Source organism: Lissotriton helveticus, chromosome 10 (assembly GCF_964261635.1).
Source record: "Lissotriton helveticus chromosome 10, aLisHel1.1, whole genome shotgun sequence".
Taxonomy (NCBI): domain Eukaryota; kingdom Metazoa; phylum Chordata; class Amphibia; order Caudata; family Salamandridae; genus Lissotriton; species Lissotriton helveticus.
In genome coordinates, this window is record NC_136071.1 from 764,599,572 (window position 1) to 764,625,963 (window position 26,392).

Genomic DNA, 26,392 nt, shown 5'->3' on the forward strand with positions numbered 1-26,392 from the left:
CTCTCACAAGGGACAAGCTTTAACTGATATGGCTTCATTGTACGTGTCCACCACTAGGATGAGCACTGTTAGTCTAATGGCCCTTTGTGAGTGTGTAAAAAAATCTTATGGAAAAGCCGACGCGTTTCCAAACCCACTGTTTATTCCCGAGTTTTTCTTCAGGGCTGGACTGGGTACTTATCAAATAATAACAAGAAGAACAATTCAATGTACATGCCTTCTCCGTCTCTTTTGTTCTGTCTAACTATGTCAATTTGATTCAAAAGTTATCTCTGTCCTTCAAGGACACTTTGTTTCTTTTTACGGCACTCTTTCCGTTTAGTCTGAAACACCCGGTATTCCTAAATGGAAGAAAGAGACAAACCAGTTGTCTCAAGTTGTGTGATTAAACATTTTCTTTGTTTTAAGCTGTACGGCAATAGAACTTAATGTTGATAAAGTTTTAATCAGGAGCACGCGGATGATTGCGTTTCCTTCAAGTGGCAATCAAATCACGGGTTTCCGGGTTGAAATGAACCCTTTGTGGCATTATCTGTTAAAAATAATAAACACACGTTTTAACTTTGTGGATATACTAGATGTTAATATATGTTCGTTAATTATTTGGCCAAACCTTTCTTGCACAGTCGGTGGAGAATCTTATGTATTCTTTTGGTTACTGTGTATTTCGAAGGGGTCGCGTCCTCGCTGTAATTTCGCGAGTGCGTTCTGTCTGTAAGTGCAAAACAATTTTACTTTATACGTTTGTGCGCTATCCTACTAAACGATTGATTGTCACCAGGCATCTAGTTACATGTCTCACCTTCACTTTCTAGAATTTGGCGTATAAATCACCCGTCTCCGTTTGCTGCGCTAGCGTTCAAAACCGCTTCACTTCTCCTTTGGTATGTGTGCGCATAACCCGGGAATAATTCCATATATCACATGGTTAGCCAGGACTCATGAATTCTGGGAGATGTAGTTGGTTCTTGCCCATAGTGGCCCCACTGGTTTGTTAAGTTTGTGAAAAAATGGTGGAGGTTTAAGAACATTAAGTCTATTGCCGTATCTTTAAGTCTGACTAAACGTTATTGTGGATAAAATGCATTATATTTGATGGTTGTCTCCATAAATCAATCTGTCATCAAAACAGAGGACTCAATGGATTGTTCGTTGTAATTCAGACATTTCGTTCATTCCATCGACCATTCCATGTCCTTCGAATATGATGTCACATGATTCATAAAGGGTTTTAAGAAAACATCAACTTATTTTGCAATTGGCTCCAAAACTGAGTCGCAACCGGAGACAATGGGTCTTCCTGGTGGCTCCATGAGATTTTTATGAATTTTCGTTAAAAAGTAAATTACCGGAGTGCGTGGTTTCTTTTTGGTCAAATATTCAAATTCTTTGGGGCCTAAAATGTCTAGGTCATATCCCTCTGTTAGTTTATTCTGTGTCTCTTTCTGTAAATGATTGGTGGGATCCTCATTGAGCAGCCTATACCATTCCTCATTTTTAATTTGACTGTTGGCTTGCGCAATATACTTATCTTAGACCATACCTCTAAGGTGCCCCCTTTATCGGCGGGTTTAACCACTATTGTCTCATCATTACGTAGTTCGCTGATAGCAACCTGTTGTTCTTTTGTTATGTTTCTCCTAAAAAATGATTTTTGAGTTCCCAACTGTGTGATCGATGAAAGAACCGTCTGTTCATAAGCTAGTATTTCTTTGGGAATGCTGTGTGCGTAATGATGAGACAATAGTGGTTAAACCAGCCAGTAAAGGGGCCGCCTTAGTAGTATAGTTTAGAGATAAGTATATTGCGGAAGCCAACAGTCATATTTGAAGGACACTACTGATTTTATTAACAAAATAGAAGGTTCACCCTTTAATGCAAGTCAAGATCTAATGGTGTTGTTCGATGTCACTTCCCTCTATACTCATATACTTTTCTTAGAACCTAGACCTAAACCATAAAGAGTCCCAACAGAATTCATAATAGACTTGGCCTGGATAGCACTCAAAAGGAATTATTTTAGGTTAATTGACGCGTTCTACATGCAGGTGAAGGGGACCCCCATGGGGTGTCCTTATGCCCCGGGGATGGCGGTCCTGTTCATGGCCCTGTATGAGGAGTGCTTTGTGTACCAAAATAACCCCTATCGACAACACATAACAACATGTTATCATTACATTGATGAAATTTGGTGTCAGTGGAACGGCTCAGAGGAACTGCTTATTCGTTTCCATGAATGGTTAAATAGCAGGCATCCGGGGGCGTGGCTAAGCCGGCGATCATGGCGGACGCAGCTTGAGTGAGCTCCGTCCCGCCGATTCATTATCCTTGCTGAATCCTGCGTCGCCCTGACCAACCTGCACCCAGACTCGAGTGGCATAGGGCGGCTCCTGAGGGGATCCCTCGACAGCGATTTTGGCATTCTGGCGGCCCGGAATCGGTGACATACGGCGGCTGGAAGCCTGGCCGGAGGCGAGGCCTGCATCGGACACCGCAGCCGGGACCTCCATTGCGGTGTGGTCCGACCGGAAGTGGCGAAGAGCCGGGAGGCGCCGGCCGGAAGTGCTGCGGAGCGGCGGAGAAGACTGGACTGACCCTGCGGGCACTCGGACATCCGGGGCAGAGATAGACACGGCGGCTGGAGTGGAGAGCGGTCGGAGCCTGGACGGAGGTCGAGGTGGGGGTAAGGAGCAGCCTAACGGGGGAGGGGACGTGTCTGGCCCTTCCGGCGGCAGACTCGAGCCGCGGGGCACAGTCCTGCTACATCGGTGGGAGGGCGGCCGCTCTGCCGGCTCTCCTGCCTGTTCCCCCCCCCCTCCTCATTTGAAGTGCGCCCCTACCGGGCACCGGCACCAGACTCTGCCGGCACCTGCCACGTGGAGTGCTCTCGGCGGTTGCTTCGGACCGCGGTGGGGGTCGAGGTGGGGGTAAGGAGCAGCCTAACGGGGGAGGGGACGTGTCTGGCCCTTCCGGCGGCAGACTCGAGCCGCGGGGCACAGTCCTGCTAAATCGGTGGGAGGGCGGCCGCTCTGCCGGCTCTCCTGCCTGTTCCCCCCCCCCCCCTCCCCTCATTTGAAGTGCGCCCTTACCGGGCACCGGCACCAGACTCTGCCGGCACCTGCCACGTGGAGTGCTCTCGGCGGTTGCTTCGGACCGCGGTGAGGGGCGAGGGCTGCGAGGAACACCCCCCCCCAGACTATAATAGATCACCGGACCCGCCGGCGACCCCTTGGGACAGCTCAACTCTGACGCCGGAGAGCGCGGCGCGGGCCCCCTCATTGACCGCGTGGTCTAATAGCGTGGTGCAGCACCTCCCCGTCCCCTAGCGGGGTGGTGGCCAGCAGTTCCTTCGGGGGCGCGCCGCGCTCGGACGCCGACGGGGCCACGATATCCTTGGGCGGCCTCAGTGACACTCGCCGCCCGTGATCACCCTGTTGAAAGTTGGGCTAAAACCGTCAACATTATCGGCGCCCTCTTGCTCTCCTTAAACCTTTTGTGCGCGTAAAACAGCCGCCATTTTGGGCACCATGGCTTCCCTACTCTCACCGAGAGCCAGCGCGCCTCTCTCTCCCTCCTAGCTTCGCTGGCAACCCCCTGCTTGCACCTGCCTTGAGTCATAAACCCCTCTTCGGCGCTGCTCTGCCCCAGGCCCTCATCCTGTTCCCAGCACGACACCTCCCTGCTTCCCTCTCATGATCTCCGGCCCTTTGATGCAAACCCCTTTTCCCTGTGTGCCCGTTTGTCTTCCCCGTTCCCAGGCCGGCACCCAGCTCTGCCGATACCAATCCCTTGCCCCTCCCCGTACAATAGAAAGCTTCCCTCCTCAAAGGACCCCCGAGATGATCAAAGCCCCCCCATCCCACGAGATCCGATCGAACCCCACACACTCCGTGAATCGGCGGAATATCCAGCTGCGCGATGATCATCACCTGTTGTGAACGGGGCGGGGACTTCCACTGTAACCTTGCGTGGGAACGGGCTGGGAAGGGGGGGATTCTGAGGATGTCTTTCCGTACATCAAAGTATCGACGAGAATGTGTTACATGCAATAAACAGATAAACGTGTGTATAAGAGGCCAGGCCTCAGGGATGCAGTTAGAGCACCCCAGAACGATACCTTCTGTCCGTTTCGTTGTGTTCTCCTCCGGAGAGAATAAAAACCTTGTTTCCTGCCTTCCAGTCTCCAGCGCCTGCCTCTTCAATAGTTTAACTTCTTTGTGGGTTCAAGAGGCGACACCGCCGGGCAATACTTAAGGATCTTATATTCTGGTTGGTAGTGCCCCCCAATTATTTTCTACAATTGGCGTCCCAAGCGTGGGGCCCATCAGCGACCCATGGATCCAGTGGGAGAGGTCCTGACGACAAAGTGAACGACTGCAACGATCGGGAACGCGTCTGTCCGATAGACCCTCGTCTGACAGCCGATCATCCGAACTTCACTGATTCCGAACAGACCTCTCTCGAGTGATCTACGGTCCTGACTGGGAACCATCAGGAGTGCCGCGAGGATAACGAAGAAGAGAGGACGATCGGGCGCTGGATTCGGAAGACAGGAAACTGTCCATGCGGTCCGGGTAAGGTCGTGTAACCACGACAAGTCACGAAATATTTGCTTGATTGCTTGTTTGTTTAAAAATACTAGTATTGCTCTTTTTATTTATTTGGAGATTCACTGTCTGCAAACGGAGAAACAACGGGCTCTCTCTTTGCAAGCAGTGGAGGATAGGTAGGGCAGCAGCCGTGCTTATTTTTTCTCCCCCACTCAATAATCACTTGAAACTGAACTGTTGTTCGCAAAACTATTGTTTCCTGGAGATTCCCTGTCTGCAAACAGGGAAGAGACCACCCTTTTTGCAGATAGTGAAAAGGGTAGGTAACGCAAATTTTTGCGGACCTACTCATTCTCCCCATTGTTATTTATTGGTCTTTTGTTATTTTGATCCATGAGGTATTCACTGCCTGCAAACAACGTAGAATAGAAATATTCTGTCCAGTCTTTGCACCTAGTGATAAGATAGGCAGTGCTGACTTTTTAGTCCCTCGTTACGAGCCGTCATGTCTGTCTTCTCCCCACTGATTAGTAGCCTGTTTAGCCCGGACCGCTTATTAGAGATGGACCATCCAGCCCCACTGGAAGGCACCCCTAATAAGGACATGTTCATGAAGCATGGATTGACCGCTATAGCCTATAGTAAACTATGGCATAAATATACAAAAAAGGGTCAAGAAAGTCAATGGCCCCTGATAGGATCCTTCGATGATGATAAAATAAAAACGCTAGAAACTGCCCTGGGTAAAAACAAAACAACACCTACTATGCTTGACAGCTTTGGCATGTGGCGAAAAGAAACTGAACAACGTAAAAAGAAAACTGAGAGTAGGTTGGAAAAAGAGCTGCGAAAAGCAGCCCACCTAGCTGCTCAGAAACTAGAAAAAGAGATAAAGGAAAGAGAGAAAGCTAAACAGAAACTAGAAATGGAAACGCCAAGCCAGTGTCCGGTTAGAACCCCCTCCATGCTCTACCCTGATTTACCCTCGAAACGACAAGCCAATGAGGACCTGCTGTTAGGTCCTCCTATCATCTACATGCCCCCTCCATATGCCCCTTCTCAACCCGTGGCGCAGCACGCGCCACCCCCAGGTACAAACGAAGGTACCGCCACAGCGTCGGCCCCAATGGCCTCTGTGCCAGCCGAACCCCTTGTATTAAAACCCGCATCCACAACAACGATAGACGACCATGAGACTCGAGGGGCTGGCCCTGCAAGAACAAACAGACTAGACAAAGATGAGCGAGCGGGGATCGACAAAATAGCAAGGACACTGGTAGAAAGGAAGGATGATGAAGAGTACATCACAGATATGTTCAGCTCGTATACAGGGAGTCACAGACGACATTTTACCGTACGACTGTGTTATCATGTCTTGAATGCATACGAGGACCGATATCGAGACAAAGGTCCCGAGAGCCTAAGGACTCTGTACCGGAAGGTCGATATCGGGGATGAGGGCGAGTGTGATGTGTCGGACCTCCTTACGCGTACGCTTGAGGTTTTCCGCCACCTCACTGAACGAAAGCCGGGAGCTAAATCCGCAGCCCCCGTAGTGACCGAACCACCAACCGAGCAATCTAACACCATGATGCCGATACGTGAGGCTGCCCCTTACTGGGTTCCTCCTCGGGGTACAGGGACTCACGATGATGCAAACAACCAAGATGCGAAGGGAAGGGTAGTGTACAACTGGGTCTACCAGCCATGGGACCGGCAAGAGATACTGACATTCCGGAAATCTCTACCCGACCTACGTAAAAACCCCACTGCCTTCTATACTGAATTGGGTACAGCCCTGGGTTCAACGATCATGACCCTGGCTGACATCGACTTGTTCTTCGGGTTATGTCTACCAGCTGATGTGTGGAAGCAAATCCGGAAAGTCGACCACCTTGAGCTGTTTGGACATACCTGGTCACAACTCGATGACCTGGACAAACAACGGGGACCAGGACAAAAGCCGTTGAAATCCATTCTAGACCTCCCAGATAAAATCGTAGAGAAATTAAAAACCCTAATCCCAGAAAAGAAAGTGGACTGGTCGATAGTAACAGCCTGTCGCCAAAAACCCCAGGAGGATGTATCGGAATACTTCTCCCGGTTCGAAACGATGTTCTCCGATTACAGCGGCCAGGACATGACCACTGCAACCGGACACCATCTGTTTGTCCAGAATTATGTTAAAGGCCTATCATCGGAAATCTCCCAGAAACTACAGGCCAGCGAGAGTAGTTGGGCAGCCTCCAAACCTACAGCGATTCTCCAAATGGCCCAATATTATGAGCATCAGAAAAATGAAAACGATAGGGCGACAGAGAAAAAGAAGAAGGACTTAAAAGAGAGGGTGATGATTGCCAAACTGCAAGGGGTGACTATAGGACGAGACCAATACCGGGGAAACTACCAGACAAACGTCCCTAAGACTACATTTCCCCAGGACCGCACTCTGACTTCCTACAGTGGACGCACAGACCTTAGAGAAGACCAGTGCGCTTTCTGCAAAGGGACTGGCCATTGGAAATCCCAGTGCCCAGTTCTTCTGGAAATGATCAGAAACAGAGACCCCAGAGATGTAGCAAACGGACCGAGACCTAAGGGACAACAACGAGGGCCCCCAAATGACGCGACTAATGACAGATCAAGCAGACCAAATACGTTCGATCGACCCAGGCAGAACCAATATCAACAATCTGACTATGACGACACTCACACCTTCGCATAGGACAGCCAAGGGCGAGGGAGGGATCCAGTCGAGCTCTATGTTGACCAGCAGGGCCCTTATGTCACTGCTAAGGTCCTGGGTACCAAGTCTCCATTTCTGGTAGACACTGGCGCGACACGTAGTGCGTTATCTAAACGACTGATTCCAAGGGCACCCTTGTCTGGCTCACTCATAACATCGACAGGTTTCGATGGAACGCCCTCCACCAACCCTTTGTCTGCCCCGATTCTCTTTGACGTAGAAAACAACACCACCGACACCACGTTCTTGCTTTCCTCCAATAGCCCTGACGCCATTATGGGACTTGACTTACTGAAACACTTCCGAGCGACGATTAGGTGTTCTCAAGATGGAGTTCGAGTGTTTCTTTACGACAACCCCGTTCTGCTTAGACATTGTTCCCCCCGACACATGTTTTCCATCACCGACGTTGACGAGTCCCTGCTTGACACTCTACCTCCGTATCTGTGGGCCAAAGCGGATTCGGACGTAGGGCGTATGTTAATTGACCCAGTGCACATTACTGTCCGACCAGACGCAACACTCCCAAAACTCCCACAATATCGGATATCGCCAGAGGGCGAGAAGGCATTGGTAATGATTATCCAGTCACTGATAGACGCAGGAGTGGTAGAGGAAGTGGTTAGCAACGTTTGCAACAGCCCTATCTTGCCCATTATCAAGAAGCAGGGAGAGGGAGATGAGAAAGCATACCGTTTCATCATCGACCTCCGAGAGATCAACAAAGTGGTGGTACCCCAGTACCCTGTGGTCTCAGACATCACCACCATCCTGACCTTGATTCCATCCACTGCCACCACCTTTTCCGTCATCGACCTCAAGAACGCATTCTTCTCCATCCCCATCCACCCAGACAGCCGATATCTCTTCGGCTTTACCCTAAAAGCCCGCTCATATAGGTTTTGCCGAGCGCCTCAAGGCTACACGGAAAGCCCTAGCATCTACAGCCAGGCCCTCAAAAGACAACTAGACCAAGTCCAGTTACCCGACGGGGTGGTGTTGGTACAATATGTCGATGACATCCTTTTGGCAGCCGACACCACCCCTCTAGCGGTTACCGCCACCATTCAACTCTTGCACTTCCTTGCGGAAAATGGCCACAAGGTCTCCAAGAAGAAGTTGCAGTTCTGCCTACCCCAGGTCACTTACCTAGGCCACCTTTTGTCCAAAGATGGAAGAAAACTCACCCCTGATCGAATCCAAACCATTCTAGATACCCCTGTCCCTAAAACCCAGAAGCAAGTTCGCTCCCTATTAGGCCTCACCTCCTTCTGCCGACAATGGTTACCAAACTTCAGCCTCGTTGTAAAACCACTGCTTTCTCTGCTAAACAAAGACGTCCCTTTCCCACTCCCTTGGACTCCTGAGTGTCAAACTTCCTTCACAGAACTGCGAGATGCCCTTTGCTCAGCCCCTGTCCTGGGTACCCCTGATTACAGAAAGCCCTTCTCCCTTTACACTCACGAAAGGGAGGGGTGCGCTTTATCTGTCCTGACCCAGGCCATCGGCCCTAAGCAACGACCGTGCGCTTACTTCTCTGCCACTCTTGACCCTGTCGCCAGAGCCTTGCCTGCCTGCCTTCGAGCTGTAGCTGCTGCTGCAGTCTCTATCCGACAGAGTGAGGGGATTGTACTCTCGAATTCCCTCACGGTACTGGTACCCCATGCAGTCGACACCCTCCTGAACCAAACCAAGACACAACATCTGACGAGTGCACGACTGACTGGATACGAACTGACCTTGCTTGCCCCCCATATCACCCTGAAAAGATGCACCACACTGAACCCAGCAACTCTGTTACCCTTGCCAGAGAACGATCCCAATGTGCACCCCGTACATGACTGCGTGACTCTTACGGACGAACAGACCAGGAGTAGGGTCGATCTCAGAGACACAGCTTTCCCTGACCCCGACGGGGAGTTGTGGGTGGACGGTTCTTGCATCAAACTCTCCGATGGTACCACTTCCGCTGCCTATGCAGTCACCACGGCTCGAACTGTAGTAGAAACAGCCTGCATCACCCAGCGATCTGCCCAGGCAGCGGAACTGATTGCTTTGACGCGAGCCTGCATCCTGGCAACAGGAACCACAGCGAACATTTACACTGACAGCCAGTATGCCTTCGGGGTGGTTCACCATTTTGGGCTCCTCTGGAGGGAGAGAGGATACTTGACCTCACACGGCACACCCATTTTGCACGGGGATTTAGTCTCCGCCTTAATCGAAGCTGTCCTCCTCCCCAACAAACTTGCCGTTATCAAATGCCAGGCACACAAGAAAGTGACAGACATTATTGGACAGGGAAATGCACTAGCCGACATCACCGCCCGAACGACAGCTGAAAACAGAACGACAACACATATGTACGTGACCAGGTCACAAGCAGAAAACTGGACTGACGCCAAGGACACAATTAGAGACATACAAACGACTAGCACACAACACGAATTGACTGAATGGACACGGGTGGGATTGAAAGACGATGAAGGCTGCTGGCGGACAAAAGACACGAACAAATGGTTGCTACCTGATTCGTACTTGATTCCCATATTAACCATGGCACACTCCCCTGCCCACATAGGATCAGCCCCCATGATCGAACTTGTCTCCAGGGTTTGGCACAATGACAAGATCCCAGAGTCCGCCAAACGCCTGGTCCAACAATGCTTAATATGCCTGCAACACAACCCCGGGAAAGGAACTGTAGTACCCCGGGGGGGATTTGGGGTCCCAAACCACCCATTTGAAGTCCTGCAGATGGACTACATCCAGCTAGACAGATGCCAAGGCCTGAAATATGTACTCGTCGTGGTGTGCGCATTTAGCAAGTGGGTGGAAGCATATCCAACCCGTGACAACACCGCTATGGCCACTGCAAAGGTTCTGTTAAAGGAGTTTTTCCCCCGTTATGGCCTCTGTCGTGTTTTATGGAGTGATAATGGCCCCCACTTTGTAGCCCAAGTTATCCAGCTCATCTTAAATGGGCTGGGTATCAAACAGAAATTCCACGCAGTCTTCCACCCTCAATCTGCTGGGCTTGTCGAACGACACAATGCCACACTAAAGCTTAAACTGGCCAAAATAGTGGCTACGACGGGCCTGAAATGGCCAGACGCCCTCCCATTGGCATTGCTATCGATGCGCTCTACCCCCACCCGACATCACTTAACCCCTTATGAAGTTGTTTTCGGTCGACCCATGAGCGTCTGGTCTGCCCCGAAACCAACTTCCATTCATGACGTTCCGGATGTCCTAATGTCTGATTATCTGTACAAATTGACTGAAACTTTGTCTGTCCTTCATCAGCAGGTGCAGCAGGCCATCCCCGATGCTTCCAGGGGTCCGGGTCACGCCATCCAGCCGGGGGACTTCGTGCTGATCCGAAATTTTCAGCGATCAAAGAGTTTGGAACCCCGGTGGACGGGCCCCTGGCAAGTGCTGATCACCACTCGGACCGCACTTCGAGTGGAGGGGAAGAAACACTGGCTGCACGCTCACCACTGCAAAAAGGTCTCTCCAACCCTGGCCACGACAGACACCGTCAACACCCAAGAAGAGCTCCTGAACCAGGACCGACCATCGTTGAACTGCTACCCTGATACTGAGACACTTGAACTTTCAAAACATCCTGACCCCACTGTGCCGTCTCGAGAAGGGTATTTCCTGCGTCGAAAGGAGGGAGCTTCGGCTAAGTAGGCCACGGACTAGGTTAAGGGATCTCAGAACGGTGACCCAAACTACCAAGGGTTACCTGGAGAGAAGCTAAAACTAAGTCTGTGGTCCTGCCCACTACCGAGCACCTTGAAGACGAAGATGATGGAAGCGCCAGATAAGAAGATGATGGAAGCGCCAAATAAGAAGCCGACGGAGACAGCAGGAAATACCCACTACAGAAATCCGAGAATAGACAGACCCCATAGCTCAAAGACAATTGCACTCTTCATCATAATCCTCCTCTGTTTTCTCCTCATGACTACGCTCTGGATTATGGAAGAACATGCACCTGCTCACGAAACATTCCTAACCACTGCTCAGCCTACCACCATGAAGGAACATTATCTAATTTCGCTCTCTCCTCAACTAAGAGAGAGACGAAAGGAGTTTTGGAACAACTCTTTCGTGCAGCTACTTCACCAGCACAATCTTGCCACCAATACCACCAACTGCTGGATCTGTGGGTTGCTACCCCATGCCACTGGACATTCAATACCATTCATCCCTTCACCCTTCTCTGTCCACGGCTCCTGCCTTGCTTGGCTGATCCTCCTGCAAGAAAGCTATACGGGCAATGCCACCTCCAGCAGAACTGCAGCACATCCTTCTCATGGGGCCGGGCGAAACAAGACAAAGACACACTTCTGCCCGCTGACCCCCAGCGACTCGATCCAAATGGACATCCCGGCCAAAGAACGAATCGAAATGCAGGTGTTCAACAATCCAACCAGACCCACCTTCTCCTATCTGCGGAAACGGACGGCTGCCACTTTGACTGTGGCCCTGACGGTCATCAACGTCACAGGCCACATGTGTGTAGAAGGACTTGGGACACAGCTGGTGGGTCGCAGCGCTTGCCGTTTTACCAGAACTTTGGACTCCACGGATCCACCTTCCTTTGTGTCATCTCCAAACATGTATTTCATCTGCGGCACGAAGGCCTACACCTGGCTCCCCAAAGGCTGGGGGGGCACTTGCTACATCTCCTTCGTCCTTCCTCCGACTTATGTAGCCCCAGCGAATCACCACCGGCTAAAACGAGCCAAAGACATTGAACAAGCCGACTCAACAGGGGCGCAGTTCCTCGATGCTATGAAAGGACTCGTCCCCCTCTGGGGCCCGATGGCAAACAGCCGTGCCATCCGACATTTGACCCAGGCAGTCGAGACAACCATGAACATCACAGCGGGCATCTTTGCCAACAACACTGCCGAGCTCCAAGCGGTCCGTTTGGTGGCTCTGCAGAACCGCCTCGTTCTAGATGTGGTTCTGGCGGACCGTGGAGGAGCATGCCGCATTATTGGGTCCAGCTGTTGTACATACATACCGGACAACTCACCCTCAGTGTACAAAGCCATCGAACATCTTCACAGACTCTCTTCGGAAGTTCACCAAGAGCAAGAAGAATGGTCGCTTGGTGGTTGGTTCTGGGACACCGTCAAAAGCTGGGGCTGGAGACTGCTCACCATTATCCTGATTCCCGTAGTTGTAATATGTGGCCTATGCTTAGGAATTCAATGTTTGCCACCTATGTGCTCTTTATGTGCGAGTTGTATTTTTCCCAAAACTGTGGACATTGGAAGCGAACATATGAGAGCATTGTATGATACCGAAGTAAGGAATTTGATGAAAATTGACATTGAGTAAAGCAAGGTGGCTAGATATGTTGAAAAGGGGGGACTGTTGAAAGTTGGGCTAAAACCGTCAACATTATCGGCGCCCTCTTGCTCTCCTTAAACCTTTTGTGCGCGTAAAACAGCCGCCATTTTGGGCACCATGGCTTCCCTACTCTCACCGAGAGCCAGCGCACCTCTCTCTCCCTCCTAGCTTCGCTGGCAACCCCCTGCTTGCACCTGCCTTGAGTCATAAACCCCTCTTCGGCGCTGCTCTGCCCCAGGCCCTCATCCTGTTCCCAGCGCGACACCTCCCTGCTTCCCTCTCATGATCTCCGGCCCTTTGATGCAAACCCCTTTTCCCTGTGTGCCCGTTTGTCTTCCCCGTTCCCAGGCCGGCACCCAGCTCTGCCGATACCAATCCCTTGCCCCTCCCCGTACAATAGAAAGCTTCCCTCCTCAAAGGACCCCCGAGATGATCAAAGCCCCCCCATCCCACGAGATCCGATCGAACCCCACACACTCCGTGAATCGGCGGAATATCCAGCTGCGCGATGATCATCACCTGTTGTGAACGGGGCGGGGACTTCCACTGTAACCTTGCGTGGGAACGGGCTGGGAAGGGGGGGATTCTGAGGATGTCTTTCCGTACATCAAAGTATCGACGAGAATGTGTTACATGCAATAAACAGATAAACGTGTGTATAAGAGGCCAGGCCTCAGGGATGCAGTTAGAGCACCTCAGAACGATACCTTCTGTCCGTTTCGTTGTGTTCTCCTCCGGAGAGAATAAAAACCTTGTTTCCTGCCTTCCAGTCTCCAGCGCCTGCCTCTTCAATAGTTTAACTTCTTTGTGGGTTCAAGAGGCGACACCGCCGGGCAATACTTAAGGATCTTATATTCTGGTTGGTAGTGCCCCCCAATTATTTTCTACAACCCATCCAGTCGGGGGTGCCCCTAGATCATCGATCCCCCACGATTGGGGTCACCACTACACCAGCGTCATGACGAGAGGGGGCAATAGTGGAAATGCCCCCAAACAGGGCCCGATGGACAAGTTTGCGGGGCCAAATGGGGGTGCTGGGGCATCTGGAGGCCCCCAAGGCGCCGGGCCGGACAATGCAGCATTGATGGCGGTGATCACACAATCGAGGGACATGCTCGACGCGAAGATCGGAGCGGTCGGAGCCGATGTGACCTTGCTCAGACAGGATCTGCGCAATGCGGTGGCGCGTATCACGGAAACGGAATCCCGAATCACTGAAGTCGAGGACGACGTGGTGAATCTTAAAAGGAGGGTTGCTGCCATGGAAGGGATTCAGAAGGGACTGGCGTTGCGGGTGGAGGATGCGGAAGGGAGGGCCAGAAGGAACAACCTGCGCTTCGTAGGCTTCCCGGAGGACTGCGAGAAAGGAAATATGGAGGCCTTCCTGACCCAATGGCTGGAGGGATGGCTCCCCCCGGACTCCCTGTCGCGCTGTTTTGTGGTAGAGAGGGCACATCGGGCGCTTCTCCCCAAACCGCCCACAGGGGCTCGCCCACGCTCGGTGATAGCCAAACTGCTCAACTATCATGATAGGGATGTTATCTTACGGCAGGCCCGCGCCCAGGACCCGTTGATGTTTGAGAATCATAAGATCCTTGTGTTTTCGGATTACACAAAATTGGTTCAGCAGCAGAGGCAGTCCTTCACCGCAGCAAAAGCACGGCTGCGTGAGCTCAAGATTCCTTATGCTCTACTATTCCCGGCTCGCCTGCGTGTGGTCTTCCAATCTCGCACTCAGTTTTTCAACTCCCCGGAAGAAGTGTTCGAGTGGACGGACGAGTCAGTACGAGTCAAGGTGAACACCCCCCCTCGGAGGGGCTCGGACTCGTCGACCCCCGAAAGACCCCCGAGACCGCCCAGACGATCCCGCAGCAAGAGCAACTGGAGGTCGCGCTCTCAGAAGCGCCCACCTCCAAGTGATGACACGGCGGAAACCCCGGAGGAAACAGAACCTTCTCCCTCGAAATCCTGAGACCCCCACGTTTACACTGGTGCTAGCTATGGTATTGATGGGTTGATGAAACGCCTTGCTGGTGAGAGCGGGCTGCTCCTCTTAGACATGCCACGTACTGTTTGACTCCATGATTCCTTATTCAGGGGTGGACGGTTGATCGGGAGACGCTCGTGCGAGAGCGGGCCTACTCCCGGAGTTCATTCCCGCGAGTTGGGTGGGAAGTAGTTGGACACTTTGTGGGTAGTTGGGTGGGATCCATTGGTGCGGTGGGTCTTGGGCCTCCCGTTGGAGGGCTGAGATTGCCTGCACCGCGACAGGTACTTCAATGTTGCTGAGGTATGGGGTGGGGGGCTGGAGGGGGGGTTGTTGGTGTGGTTTGCGGTTGGGGAAGGGTTGCAGGGGAGGGGGCGGGGGTTTGGGGGTTCCGGGGATGGTGGGGAGGGCAGTTGGGGAGGGCTTTAGCACGGTGTACATGGGGACCTGGAGGCGATTGAGCCTGTGTGTGTGGCCTCAGTGGTCTGATGATTTTGGAATCTGGACGATTGATGGCGGCTGAAGAACTGGGATCGAGCCCCCCGCTAGCCTCGTTGCGAATACTGAGCTGGAATGTGCGAGGGATGCTCGACAAAATTAAACGCAGTGCAGTTCTACGTCTGGGGAAGACTGAAAGGGCGGATGTATTGCTCCTTCAGGAGACACACCTCTTAGGTACCAAGGTTCTTAGTCTACGCAGATACGGGTATGATCAGGTGTTCCACGCTGGCTTTACAAGAGGGTCCAGGGGAGTTGCAATTCTTATACTTCGTAGGGTCTCATACACACATGAAACACAATGGCTGGATGTGCATGGTCGATATGTCTTCGTTAAAGGAAGTCTGGGGAGTGAGCCAGTGGTTTTCGGTAGTGTGTATGCTCCACCCCCGCTCCAAGATGCCCTGATTGAACGGCTGTTTGATGTATGGACGAATGTTCCGCACGTACTGACAGTAGTGGGTGGTGATTGGAACGATGTGATGGATGGGAGATTGGACCGCTGTAAGCCTGGAGGCGGCCAATTGTCGGATGCCACCACGAGGTTGAGCAGGATGGTGCGGGGGATGGGATGGGTCGACACTTGGCGCCATCAACATGCCTGCAACCGTGCATATACATTTGTCTCTGCGGTCCATAAATCCTTTTCACGCTTGGACTACCTGTTCGTCCCGCAACCCTGGCTAGGCAGAATTAACTCCACCTCCATACTTCCGAGGGGCCTGTCGGACCACTCCCCGATCGCACTGACGTTGAGCCTCGGTGTGAAGCGGCAACCGTTTCGCTGGCGCCTTTCTGTGTGGCACTTGCAGCGCGACGATTATCAATCACGCATGAGGGAGGCTATATCGCATTACTGGTCAGAGAACGAGGACCCGAGTATTGATGCCATGACCATGTGGGAGGCCCTCAAGCCTGTCCTTCGGGGCGTGGATATTGCGTGGTGCGCCGCGAATCGTAGGGCCCGCAAGCTAGGAGTGGAGGAGGCGGCAGATCGGGTGCGTAACCAGGAGGCCAGATGCCTGACGGGGGAGAATGGAGTGGCCGTGGACCAGCTCCTGCACCTTCAGCGGTCGTACACCTCGCTATTGTTGGACGAGGCCAGGCAGACTTGGCTCGCTACGCAGAGCAGGATCTATCAATGGGGGGACAAGTCTAGCACAATGCTATATAGGTTGTGTCAAAACACCTATCAAGCCCAGCCCCTGCCGGGTCTCCGGGATACCGCGGGCGGCCCTATTTCGGCCCCTGAGGTCCTGGCCCAGATGTTTGCCCAATATTATGAGACTCAGTATGCCCCCCGAGAATCCCTCCCAGCGGAAGAGATTGACAGATTTCTCGCGGATCTTCCACCCCGGGCGCTCTCGGATGAGGCGCGAGCTCGACTGGACCTCCCGCTGTCAGCAGAGGAGCTTGGAGAAGCTCTGGGTGGACTGAACTCGGGCAAGGCCCCCGGGCCCAATGGGTTCCCCTGCGAATTTATGAAGATGTTTCATCTCCAACTGGGGATGCGCTACAAGAAGGACCTGGAGGCGGCTCGGGAGCTCGGCAGGCTACCGGCGGACTGGCGACACGCCGAGATTGTAGTCTTCTGCAAACCGGGAAGGCCCCAAGACAGCCCGGAATCTTATCGTCCAATCTCTTTACTGAACTTTGAAGCGAAAATACTGGCTAAGGCGTTGGTGAACCGTCTTCTCCCTTACATCACGGACCTGATCCATGCCGACCAGGCGGGCTTCATGCCTCACAGGGCGACAAGACACAATATACGACGCGCTCACCTAGTGGTGGAGGCGGCACGAGCGGCGGGCTTCCCCGCGGCCCTACTGCTGGCGGACATGGATCGGGCCTTCGACTCCCTGAGTTGGTCATACCTCCGAGCCCTTCTCCTTCGGCTCAATTTAGGCCCACGTTTTCTGTCGTACATTCATTTGTTATATACAGACCTGACGGCAACGGTCAGAATAGCGGGAGCCACCTCCAGTTCATTCCTCATCGGTCGTTGTACCCGGCAGGGATGCCCTCTCTCACCCTACCTGTTTGCCCTGGCGATGGAGCCGCTTGCGGCCTGGGTGAGGATGGATGCTCAATTGCGTGGTGTGGAGTGGATGGGGGGCCCGTCTGACAGAATCGCATTGTATGCGGATGACGTCCTGTTCTTCCTTACGGACCTCAATAAATCGGGGCCGAGGGTCCTTGAAATAATGCGCATTTTCGGTGAGGTGTCTGGCCTTCGGTTCAATACACAGAAGTCGAAATTGTGGGTCCTGGGTGACAGGGGGACGTTGGGTCCCTGGGCCTCAGTCCTTCAGGAGGCAGTGGGAGGCCTTAAGTACCTTGGTGTCTTTCTAACTGATGTGCAGGGAGTGTCGTGGTCCCGTAACATAGTGCCTGTTTGGGACAGGATCCGCTCGGATATGCAGATGTGGTCCAGGATGCCCCTGAATGTCTACGGCCGCTCCGCCATTTTTAAGATGGTGGCCCTGCCCCGGATCTTATACCAATTGCAGAATCACCCATACCCAGTTCCACAGCAGTGGTTTCGACAGGTGAACTCGGCTCTGGGTCGGTTCCTATGGGCCGGAGGAGCGGTACGGGTAGCGCTCCGCACCTGCTTCCTGTCAACCTACTGTGGAGGGCTGGCCACGTCTGATGTCCAATCCTACTATCAGGCATCACACCTACTTGTCCTTAACGAATGGTGGTACAGGGATCGCAGTGACCCGACCTATGCCCTAGAGAGGTATATGATGGACCCACACACGCTCCATACTATTTTATACTCGGCGACTATCCGGAAGAGACTCCCGAGGGCCACCCAAGTAATCTTCAAAGTGTGGCGCGATGCGCTCCGCCGCATGGGATGGTGGAACAGGCTCACGGGCGAGACTCCTTTATGGCATAATGGGAGGCTGCCCGGATTGGCTGCACTCCGGGGCTTCGAGGGCTGGGATGCTATTGGCATTTCGGCGCTGGGCCACGTCCTGAAGGGCGCAGTCCTCAAGTCGTTTCAGACGTTGCAGGATGAATACAATATGCCCCGGTCCCAATTCTTCAGGTACTTACAGCTCCGACACGCCCTGGCCCCCGCAATAGCGGGCATGTCGTCCTTGCCGGAGTTTAGTCCCCTAGAAGCGAAAGTCTTTATGGGGGAATTGGAATCGAAGAAAATCTCAACCATATATCAAACACTAGTTACACATTGTTCCCCCTCTCTTGATAAGCTGCGGGCGGTCTGGGAGAGTGATCTGGGAGATCTGGAGGAGGAAGACTGGAGAGAAGCCCTGGAAGCACCTAGGGGAGCAGCAATTGCAGTGCGCCTGCGCTTTATCCGATTTAAGTACCTTCACAGAGCATATTACACGAGGGAACGATTGTGGAAGGCGGGGCTGATAGCCTCACCAGTTTGTTTGAGGTGTGGCAGTGCGGTAGGCTCCTTCTTGCACACAGTGTGGGGATGTATAAGGCTGCAGAGGTTTTGGACAGGTGTGTGGGAATGTTTGGAGGAAGTATTGGCATGGGAACTCCCTCGCACGCCGCAGCTGGGCCTTCTTCACGTTATGGAACAGGTGGGGGGTAATCTGTATAAACGGCACTTGCTCCTACTGGGACTTACGATAGCCAAACGGGATATAGCCCAAGCCTGGAAGGCCCCCAAGGCCCCGTTGGTGGGGGTGTGGAAGCGGGGCATGGACTTCAGCATGGGGTTGGAACGCCCGATCTTTGAGGCCAGGGGCTGCCCCAAGAAACATTATAGAATTTGGAGGAAATGGGCTGATTATAGGGGCCTGTCGCTGGACCCTCCGACGCCGCGAGACACTGTTATGGACCACGCCTGTGCTACCCCCAGGTGAACTGACCACAGGCTGCTACCGTGATGCTTCGGCTCCTGTTTCTGGACAATGTGTACACCGTGCAGGGAGGGGGGTGGGAACCGGGTGGGAGTGCGGGGAGGGGGATGTTGGATAATGTTGATTGGAATTTTTGACCACTATTGCTCTTATATGCTCACTGTCTTTCTGCCATTTTGGAAGAAGTGTTCCTCTTGTATTCTGTCAACTGCCATAAAACTAATAAAATTTGTTCTGAAAAAAAAAAAATAGCAGGCATCCAGATATACAATTCAGTATTACCTACAGTCAAACACGCCTAACCTTTTGGACGTAGAGGTCTTTTCACAAGGACAAAAATTGACTACTACTTTATACCAAAAAACGACTGATACAAACACAATACTCCATTACCAGAGCTTTCACCCACAAAGTTTGAAAGCCAATCTTCCTTACAGTCAAAAGCTACGAATAAGACGGAACTGCTCAAGAAAGGAAGACTTTATGGCACACTCAGAAGTTTTATGTGACCAGTTGAGAGCGAAAGGTTACCCAAAGAAAATGTTGAAGCATGCTACTAAACGTGCTTGGTTCACACCTAGGGAGGAACTCAAGAAAGACAAAAAACCTTCAGGGAAGTTAGTATGTGTAACAACATACGGTCCACACACCAATAAATTCAGATCGATTACTTTAAAAAACTTGCATCTAATTTCTAATTTGGAGGTTCCAATGTAAAGACCATTGTTTGCGTTAAAGAAAGACAAAAGCATTGGTCAACAAATCATCAGAGCAGACATAGGTATTTCAAAAGCTAAAACGGACCTACGCACTCTTTGGAACCTCAAACCTGTTGAAGGGCACCACAAATGTGGTACCTGTGTATCATGTGCCAACACAATGGAAGGAGATGTGTTTGAGTTTAACTCCATTAAATGGACACATAAGGAGTTTACCAATTGCAAAAGTCGTAATTTAGTCTATGCCATTACATGTCCGTGTCCAAAGCTGTATATTGGAAAGACCAAACAGCAAATTAATCAAAGGCTGGTCCAACATCGGTCTAGAATCAAGCAAAAAGTGCTGACCGCTCCAATGGTCCAACATTTTCTGGAGAGCAACCATACAGAGAAAGATTTCAAGTGGACAGTACTTTCAGGCATAAAAATTCCCCCTCGCGGAGGTAATGTGGAAACCATGTTGTTGTGACGAGAAGCGTACCTGATTTTGAAATTCAACTGTGTGGTCGATGGAATGAACGAAATGTCTGAATTACAACGAACAATCCATTGAGTCCTCTGTTTTGATGACAGATTGATTTATCGAGACAACCATCAAATATAATGCATTTTATCCACAATAACGTTTAGTCAGACTTAAAGATACAGCAATAGACTTAATGTTCTTAAACCTCCACCATTTTTTTCACAAACTAAAAAAACCAGTGGGGCCACTATGGGCAAGAACCAACTACATCTCCCAGAATTCATGAGTCCCGGCTAACCATGTGATCTATGGAATAATTTCCGGGTTATGCGCATACATACCAAAGGAGGAGTAAAGCGGTTTTGAACGATAGCGCAGCAAACGGAGACGGGTGTTTTATATGCCGAATTCTAGAAAGTGAAGGTGAGACATGTAACTAGATGCCTGGCGACAATCAATCGTTTAGTAGGATAGCGCACAAACTTATAAAGTAAAACATTTTGCACTTACAGACGGAACGCGCTTGCGAAATTACAGCGAGGACGCGACCCCTTCGAAATACACAGTAATGAAAAGAATACATAAGATTCTCCACCGACTGTGCAAGTAAGGTTTGGCCAAATAATTAACGAATAGATATAACATCTAGTATATCCACAAAGTTAAAACGTGTGTTTATTATTTTTAACAGACAATGCCACAAAGGGTTCATTTCAACCCGGAAACCCGTGATTTGATTGCCACTTGAAGGAAACGCGATCATCCGCGGGCTCCTGATTAAAACTTTATCAACATTAAGTTCTATTGCCGTACAGCTTAAAACAAAGAAAATGTTTAATCACACAACTTGAGACAACTGGTTTGTCTCTTTCTTTCATTTAGGAATACCGGGTGTTTCAGACTAAACGCAAAGAGTGCCGTAAAAAGAAACAAAGTGTCCTTGAAGGACAGAGGTAACTTTTGAATCAAATTGACATAGTTAGACAGAACAAAAGAGACGGAGAAGGCATGTACATTGAATTGTTCTTCTTGTTATTATTTGATAAGTACCCAGTCCAGCCCTGAAGAAAAACTCGGGAATAAACAACGGGTTTGGAAACGCGTCGGCTTTTCCATAAGATTTTTTTACACACTCACAAAGGGCCATTAGACTAACAGTGCTCATCCTAGTGGTGGACACGTACAATGAAGCCATATCAGTTAAAGCTTGTCCCTTGTGAGAGTAGTCCTAAAAATACATGGAGATTGAGAAAGTTATAGATAGTATTAATATATAAAAAATACTGGTGTACTGGTGTAATGCATATCTTGATTACAATGTATATTTTCCAGTAATTTTATGTGTATTTTTGATACACATATTGATTGTTATTTATTGTTTATGATTGAAAAGTGTTTTGTGGGGTGTCAAACTCGGACATGTTGAAAACTACAAATTGTTTTTTGATACACATATTGTTTGTTATTTATTGTTTATGATTGAAAAGTGTTTTGTGGGGTGTCAAACTCGGACATGTTGAAAACTACAAATTGTTTAAATCAATGTGACAGAAAAATTTGACGTCAGTGCTTATGAATACATTTATCAAAGCACAGAGTCTGCTTTAAATAAAGAGCAGCCTTTAAAAAAATCGAGACCAGGTGATTGTTTTTTATTAGATTATGATGTCCTGCTTGGTCCCGTAAGGACAAGACCCCTTTTTGATATAAAGTCAGGACCCGGGATGGCAGGTAATATTGGCACTGGTATGGCTGGTATTATTGGCAATGGGACCACTGGCACTGGGATGGCTGGCGCTACCGGCTCCGTGGCTCATGGCAGGGTTGGTACCAGCGGTTCTGGTACTGCTGGTACTGCAGGGATCTCTGGGACAGCCCCCCCTTCACATGCTTTTGCCTTGGTCTCCGGGGTATTGGAGGAAAAGCTGCCGTGGGTGCCACACCAGAGCGCCTGGGCCTGTCCTTGGTATCTCTTGTCCGTCTACCCTTCTGGTTAGCTCTGCCGCTGTTTCGTTTAGATCGCTCATGGAGCACATCATGCTTGCCATCCACTCTTCCATCCTGGATGGAGCCTGTCCCCTTTTCGCTTTTGGCGCCATCGCTATCTAAGGGTCACCTGCTCACTGTAATTGCGCCCAAGGTGCTAGCACTGACCCAAAACACAGCTACCTAATTCGGGCAGCAAACAACCCCCCTTTGCAAATCACTAGCACTTGTTAGACTATCAGCCTAAGAAACACTTCACTTTGTGCCCAGAAGAGTGCCAAAATACACACCAATGTTAGCAGGGCCTCAGATGCCCCATGCAAATTACCCCTGGCCCAACAGCTCTATTTTTTGCAGGCAAAACGATTCCCACCAAGACCCCCTTACCTCCCTATATAGCTGGACCACAACCGCAGCTACAGCCAGAGCCACTCCCACACATTCAAGAATGTGGGGCAGGTCAGGATATTCTCCAACCTGCGTGTCTCCCGGTCTGTGATTGCAGGTCCCAGTCCTGATGAGGAGGTGAAGGGTGCTGCCGATCTCTGCCGATTTCTCCACTTGTGTCTTGAGAGCCTGCATGTTAAAAGAGAGCACAATTGATAAATTCCTGGTTGCCCCCGCTGTGTGGGCAGAGGCGTAGGGTCAGTAATCCGCCAAATCACCCATCCACTTCCTCCCCACGTGCCTCCTTGCCGAACTGCTGCCACCTATAAAAGGAGGAAATAGAAAGTAAGAAAAAATCCACACGGAGGCTCCCTGGAGTCCTACAAGAGCAGTAGGGCGGGCGATGATTCCTAGCTGAGCGGTAGAGAAGGAAGAGGCTCTCTCGCCGCTCTGCTGGTGCTCTTAAAGGGGTCCTTCCTCCCCGAAACAGGTCCGGGCGAGATCCAGGACCTGTTTGCCTTATGTTTGCCCTGGAAGCACTTGAATTACTTCTGGGGCAAAGCCCTCTCAGCCAATGGGCGAGGGCCGGGAGGGCGGGACCCCCGCGCATCATCAGCACGGGCCCCCTCTCCCCCTACCTCGCCCGGAAAGTACACCGGGGGAACGGCACAACTGCCATATTGGCAGCGTAACCGAGTTCCCGGTGTCGCCTGTGGAGGAGCTATGGTGAAACCTCTTCCTTTTCTCTGTCCTGCCGGCCCTGATGTAACTTGGACACCTCCTGGGACACTTCCTTGATAGCGAGCTACTGTTCCCCCTGTTGCCTGTACCTGCTCTCCCTTCTGTGCATTTCGCATTTGAACCAGCATCAACTTCTCCTTAATTCTATTATGTTTGAAATCCACCTTATCACTGCAATACCTGGCATACCACAGAATTTCATCTGCTGACTTATTTTTGCCAGCAGATTAAATGTTGCTGGATCATGAGGCTGACCTCTGTCCTTAGTCCTATCACAAACTTTGAGACTAATTGGCCAATATCTTTAGGATGGAGTGTGTCCAATCCACTGTACTGCTTAAAGGCTTGTAACAGCTTTTCATAATAAGCATGCACTGACTCTTTAGGTTTCTGGGTTGTTCAATCTATCTGAACCCCGTTGATGTCTTGAGGGGCTATTTTGTACTGTAACTATGTGATCACCTGATCATAGCTGTTCATCACCAACGGTGAAGGACCATGAATCACTGAATCCCTCTCCGGCTCAGTAGCAGGCCAGTCAATGGCTATTTAACAAGCAGACCACAAATTGCTAGGAGCCACTATTACGAACAAGGTATTTAAGTCAATCCACAACACTTTCGAGATTTTAACAAAGCGATTGACTTGCTTATACCGTTCAGCAGGGTTCTCCCTCAACCTGGGGAAGTAGTTTGTAAATGCGGCATGGTCACCTTTACTCCAAGGAGAATGCACATACCATCCGCTAGGCACTTCTCATAACGGATATGCCTCAACTCCCTGTGTTCCCCCTCCTGGAGGTGGTGTTTCCCCTGCCACCTTCTTCGCACTCTTCTTCTTCAACCACCTTTCCTCCCACTTATCCAGCATATTCCACGCCCATGTTTCTACCACCAACTCATTGACATGGGTTTTCGATCCCGCCACTCTCTTTTCCTCTAGCTTCTGATCACTGTAGTTAAGCCTATGATTTCCTTGTAACATTTTCATTTGTGACAGATCTACCTCATATCTCTGAGCTAGCTCTGACAACTTCTCATGTTCCCTTCTTGCCCTGCGGGTGACATCCTTCACTACAAACAACACGTCATCTGGCTCATAGGTCTCTATCCTGTCCAAAGGCAAATTCCCACTTATGATCTCACCTACTTAACCTTCAACCTCACTATATTAATAGTTGTGCCTTCACTGCAGCTTTGATAGGACCTTAACTTGATGCACTACTCTGACCCTCCTTGCTGTTATTGTGATCCCTCATCTAAGATTCAAAGTCTGTAACATCTAAGACATGTTGATTTCCAGCGGCTCCCTGACTCGTATTTGCTTCTGAGGCCACACCCATTGGTCCCCTCACTGGTGTTTCCCACATCCTTAGGTCTGAACTAGTGCTTGCCATGGGTATAGACCATATAGTACTGGAACAAATGCGCACTACCGAAGGATCGACAGTAGCTGCAAAAGGGTTACCAGATTTCACAGGCACTAGAGTTGGCCGATTTCCATTCGTGCTCCCTGATCTTCCCAATCTTGTTCCTTCAACATGTATAGACTGTTGCTGACTGAGGTTTTCCACTGAGCTCGGGTGACTACACAGGATTAGCAGGACCAATAGTGACCACAACTGTAAGAGCTTCCGGCAACAATGAAGCAGTCCTAACTCCATTCTGTTCCATACCTCCTAGGGTGGACACTCCTGTCCCCCCTCCTCCTGCAGATATCCTTCCCACAACTCCTGCACTAGGACCAGCTTGAGTTGCTGTTGCACTTTCCGCATTCCCTACATTCACTAAGTCGCGCCTTCCCTCCTCTGATTATGGATTATAAGGTGGAGGACGCTCAGATAACAATCCATCCAACAAGCTGTTGTCAGTGTCACTACTGTTGTTTCCATTTGCCCTGCTGTTCTTGCCCTGAAAATCTCCCTTTCCTACCAGCATTGGGTACAGCCTTTCTCCTTCGATAGAATCCACTCTCCATCTCTTAAGCTGTGCATCCCATCGTGCATCCTGGCATGCCCTGAAAGGTTTCCACATCTTCCCTTGATATATCTCCCTCTTCTTAATACATGCTGCACGCATCCAGGTATCTAACACCTCAAACTGTGTTGGTCTACACAAATGTCGCAGCGCAAACATTACTCCTCTCAACTGCTGCAATACATCCAACCGAAATGAACCAAAACATAGACATAACAATTCACCCTCCTTTTCAGTGATTTTATGCCTATTTTGAAGCCAGGTTTTAGTATTTCACCCCTATATAATGTGCTGGAGTATCCTTGTGTGCTGCCTCTTCACCCATTCAAGTAACAACCCCTTGGTCACCTCTGAAAAGATCCTGCAACACCCTAAAGCATTGCATGATGTAATTACAAGTAATTCAAGTTCTTACACATTGAGGCAATATTTTCAACTACAACTTCCCCATGACAACCAATCAATTCCAGTGCTGTGTTACACCAACCGACCTATCGCAGCTCAGCACACTCTGACATCACCGTACGCAATCACTCACACAATCGTTTTAAACTCCTTAATTGTCTGCCATCTAAAATATCAATAGAATTCAATAATCCAAGAACACCCACACACAGTGACCCTCGACCTGCATTGGTCACCTGAATCATTATAGCTCACCTCTATGCACAAGGTTTACTAAACGATTCCCATTCACACAAAAGTTCCCTGTCTTAGGTGGAACTGTCGATGATGTCTCACAACAACTCCTCAATTCTTCAGTCAGACAATCACAATCTTGGTGCCTTCTGCACCCTTTATTATATCCCGGGATCTTGTGTCACTTTGGGACCTGAAATTCAAATTTCAATCCTTGGATCACGTCCGGTCTGAACCCACATTCACTCGACTCTCATATCAACTCTGCAAGACATCACACAATTAACATGGCCAGGTATTGCCGAGTCCCCACCCCAAGCTGACATCCATTCCCAAACCATGGGCCCCATGGGTACCACAAAACCTTTCCAATCTACCCCAAGGGATAGATACACACAAAACGCACAATTATCTTGGGTTAGGGATCATAAGAACCCCAGCTCTATTTTATTAAATGATAAAGCATATTAAGA

The 26,392-nt window shown here is 50.5% G+C and overlaps 1 long non-coding RNA gene across 1 annotated transcript in view; it reads right to left on the reverse strand.

The window, feature by feature from the left end:
• Nucleotides 1-26,392, reverse strand: part of LOC144784503 (uncharacterized) — a 318,124-nt gene that overhangs the window by 209,011 nt on the left and 82,721 nt on the right. The window contains exon 3 of the long non-coding RNA XR_013601654.1: nt 22,564-22,752. This is a non-coding gene — a long non-coding RNA (uncharacterized LOC144784503). The remainder of the gene's footprint in view (nt 1-22,563; nt 22,753-26,392) is intronic.